We start from the raw sequence: 4,556 nt of genomic DNA on the forward strand, positions 1-4,556 counted from the left end.
TTGATTAAAAGGTACAAACTTTCAGTTATAAGATGAATAAAGTTCTGAGAATCTAATGTAGAGTTAATAATACTGTATTGGATACTTAAAATTTGCTGAGAGGAGATCTTAAGTATTCTCACCAATAAAAAGGTAACTACATGAGGTGATAAAGGTAGTAATTAACTTGTGCTGTCATTTCACAATGCATACCTGTATCAAATTATCACGTTGTTGGGACTTCCCTGGTGGTCCAATGGTTAGGACTCCATGCTCCCAATGCAGGGGGCCCAGGTTCTAACCCTGGTCAGGGAACTATATCCTGCATGCTGCAACTGAGACCCAATGCAGCCAAATAAATAAATAGTAATACTAAATTACATGAATGAATAAGTAAAAATACAATGTTAAAAAACTTTTAAAAAACTATCATGCTAAAAAACAAGCAAAAAAGCTATTATGCTGTGCATAATAACTAAACGTATTACAATTTTATTTGTCAATTACACTTCAATAAAGCTGGGGGGAAATTTCAAGGAAAAAATTAGACACAGTACCAAAGGTTACGAAATCAAATAATAAAGTACCTAGAACATTTCCTTGCACATAGCTTTTACCCCATAAATGATAACTTCATTATTATTACTAAATAGATATCTAAGTGGTCCAAAAATAATCTTCACTGACATAATTTTATTCCATCTCAAAGCCTCAGATGCCCACATTGCTGTTTAAATCCATCCAACAATTAGCACAGAGGCACAAGCAATTTAACAGTTATATTAATATTTTCTCATTTTTGAAGCTCTTTAATACAAGGTCTTCTGCCTCATCATAGATTCTGTTTTTCAATCCTTTCTGGACTTTGTCCTAAATTCTTTCTGTCCTCCCTAAGCGCTCTTTGCAGACCAATCACCACTCTAATCCTTCCTTTTACCTCATGTTCTGGGCCTCTCTGTTACCTGCACTTTTGACCCCATCATTTCCAATTTATTTACTTCCTTCTCCTCTTCAGCTGGCCATTCATCATTCCCTCTTGTTCCTGTTCAACAGTACTTACACTTTATCATCTAAAAACCCCTTAATACTTTAAAAAAATTATTAGGATGCCAGTGAGCTTTTGTTTTCATGGACTACATCTATTGATACTAACATATTAGAAGTTAAAACTGAAAACTTTTAAATATTTATTAATGCTTTTTTTTATATTGCCTCATCATGTGGCCTGTGGGATTTCAGTTCCTGACCAGGAATTGAACCCAGGCCTCGGCAGTGAAAGCACCAAATCCTAACCACTGGACCACCAGGGAATTCCCTTATTAATGCATTTAAAAACAACAATGATAATCCTTTTTACATGTTAACATATTTTTTTGAAAATACTACACTTTCCATGACAAAACTAAAGTGACTTTTTTTCTTTACATTTTTTAAAATCTCTTCAGTATTTGGTTTAACAAAAGATAGTGGATTATCATTATCTGCTTCTGCATTTAATTTGCTGAGATAAGTTGAGATAAATTAAGAGTATTCAGCCTCACACAGATTTACAGTTAGAAAATGGAGAAGTATTTTTATAATCTTTTCAGATAATGATGGATTTTCTTCTCTGACATGACATGACACTCAACATGAGTAGTTTCTTAAAAGTCAACTGCAATATTGAATGTGAAACCATATCAGTCAAATATTTGTAATCTGCTCAATTAAGATCAATTGTTCCATCATGCATATTAGGTGAATTGAGTGTCCATGCATGAATTTTTGTTATTAGCATTAGTCATTTGGAAATTATTGGTTCTCCAAGTTATGTAGATCTTCCAAGTGTTGACACGTTTAATTATACAATATCCAAAAAATTGCATTTGTTAATATCACCAGCAATCTCATCACAGAAGTTTTTTTAAGTATTGTGAAGCTGTCAAGTTCATGGTGGTGGATAGAAGTTTTCCAAAATTCTAATTTTCACTTGAAAGCTCAAATTTTTTATCATCGGCAAGATATACTGTCAGTTGTTTTCCTTGAAGTGACAGTTTCACTTTTTTCATTTTTGAGAAAGTGTCTGCCAAATACACAAATCTGAATAACTCTAGCTTTTCTGCCAGTCATTCAAGTAAAAACAAGTGTCTCGTGAAAGAGCCACTGGATCACTTCATAGCTCAAACATCTTCACGTGCGCTTTTCCTGAAGGTGACCGTTGATTACCAACAGGAGTGTTATATTTGGCCTTCTCTTCAAATCATACAAAATGAAAAAAATAAAATAAAATAAAAATCATACAAAATGGTAAAAATGTACACTCAAGAGCTAAGATTTCATTAAATTAATAATTTTTATTGCTTCATAAGAACATTTGAGGTGAAACTGATTACTTGTCTCTCAAGAATGCATGAGAGTGGTGCATACAATGAACTCCCAGTGGAGCTGGATTCCACTGACCTAATTTATTCTAAGGTGTCAGCAATGTTCCTCACACTGGAAAACCATTGCTTCAGATGTGACTGCACACTTTTTAAAGCCACATTTCCTTCTCAAGGAGAGCTTCAAGAATAAGGATTTAATAAATTTGCTTCCCCTCTCTTAAACTTGTACAGGTTGATATATCCCCAGGTCTCCCCAGATCTTGTCTTGCCTTATACTTTACATTTAAGTGTTTATATGAAGCATTTAAGAAGTCTAAACTCATGCTGATTGCTTGCTTGATTTTTTGAAAGCTTTAAAAATCAACTACACATTTACAGATTAGCATACACCTTACCTAAGAGTTCCCAGTGACTGACTCATTAAGAAGGATTTTGGAAAACTGAAGGGTGTCTGGGAGAGGTCGGCTGGGTTAGTGGAGTGATGGAAACCACATCCTATGAATACCTATTGCAAGAACGAAGGGTGTTCAGGCAAGGGGTCTCTTGGGAAGACAGATGGGTTGCCTAAGAATTGTGTTCTGTGGAAAACAGATTAGATAGCTCCCTAGTAGTTCCAGGAGACCAGAGAAGGACAAATGAGAGAAAGTTACAGAAAGATTAATTTCAATTGAGAATTAAAAAAAATTTTTTTCTAAGAGTTCCCTCTACCTACCAGTGGAATGGGTTGTGTTGGAAGCAGCAGCCAACATGCTCAACAGAGGCCGGAAGATGGAAAACATAGAAAGAGGGACTCAGACAAGTGTACACAATTTCAAGATGGCCATGAACCCCAGGTGAAGATGACTTCTAAAGTCCTTTCCAGCTCCAAAATTCTATAATTCCATAAATTATGAGCACTGGCATGGCTTAACAAACTATCATTTCCATAACTGGTTTGTTGCATCTATTGTGAAAGAAAAAAGAAGTGTGGGATGAATTAAAACCAGAACAATTCATTCTTCTCTATGGCAAAATGAAGCTATCAACATTTACTAGATACTCAAAGTTGGTTGTGATCTAGTTGCTCAGTCGTGTCCAACTCCTGTGACCCCATGGACTGTAGCCCACCGGGCTCCTCTGTCCATGGGATTTTCTAGGCAAGAATACTGGAGTGAGTTGCCATTTCCTTCTGCAGGGGATCTTCCAGATCCAGGGATGGAACCTGGACCTCCTGTACTGCATGCATCTGTCTCCTGCATTGCAGGTGGATTCTTTACCACCTGAGCCACCAAGGAAGCCCCTAGATGCTAGATACTGTAGGGGAAGGAGGTTATTGCCATGATCGGAGGCTTAAAAGGGGCTCACAGCATGACGGAGACAAGTGGAGATGGGGACTCAATCAGGGATGATCAGAACTTGCATACTGGCCTGAGTGTCCTGAACTTTGCCTACAAAGTACAACTATAGGTTTTCACACAGAAGCGTGGTTACGGAGCAAATGACATTTGAAGAAATAATTGTGTTTATCCCCCCCCCCCCAATAAACCTCTACCTTACCATACCAGGATTTATTAAAATTTATTTGAATGCTTGCCTCAGGAAACTATTTGCAGAGAGAACTGAAAAATGAGTTGGGTGAAGGAAATGCTGAGTGATTAGACTGGTACATTTAACACGGTGTCTCATTAAATGGTCTTTGATAAATTCACTCAGATTATCTTTGTTATGACTTGGGACAAGGACCGAGAAATGGCCTGAAGGCCCTGAGGGTCAGAGGGGCAGTCAGTGGTCACTGATTTGTGATAGAATGGGAGAGGGAAGGGGCAGTGCAGGGGGGACGAGAAAGGCTGCTTCTGGGGATTGATGTTTGATCCGGTTTTATTTAATATCTCCATTAATGATCCGGAAGAGGGGTAAATAGCCTGTTAATTAAAGTTGCAAATGAGACTAAATTGGGAGATGTTGTAAACATGCTCAAGGACAGAGAAGCAACAGGAAGGCACCTTGAGAGGCTGGAGGGAGAGGCCTGAATAGAAAAAGTCAAAAGTATGCGTATATTCTAGAAGGAGTCAGCGGGCAGGAAACCGTATGAACCCCTGGCATGGGGTTTTTTTTTTGGGGGGGGGCGGGGTTCTCTTTTTCTTTCTTTTATTCTTTCCACCTTTTTTTTTTCCTTCAGTTTATATTTTAAGCTTTTTTAATATTTATTTTTGATGTGGGCCATATTTAAAGTTT

At 37.4% G+C, this 4,556-nt stretch overlaps 1 non-coding gene across 1 annotated transcript; it reads left to right on the plus strand.

Annotated features, from left to right (window-relative positions):
* Positions 1 to 221: 221 nt before the first annotated feature.
* Positions 222 to 294, plus strand: TRNAW-CCA (transfer RNA tryptophan (anticodon CCA)). Its single transcript has one exon. It is a non-coding gene; the product is annotated as a tRNA-Trp (tRNA).
* Positions 295 to 4,556: the final 4,262 nt, after the last annotated feature.

This window comes from Muntiacus reevesi, chromosome 4, assembly GCF_963930625.1.
Source record: "Muntiacus reevesi chromosome 4, mMunRee1.1, whole genome shotgun sequence".
NCBI lineage: Eukaryota > Metazoa > Chordata > Mammalia > Artiodactyla > Cervidae > Muntiacus > Muntiacus reevesi.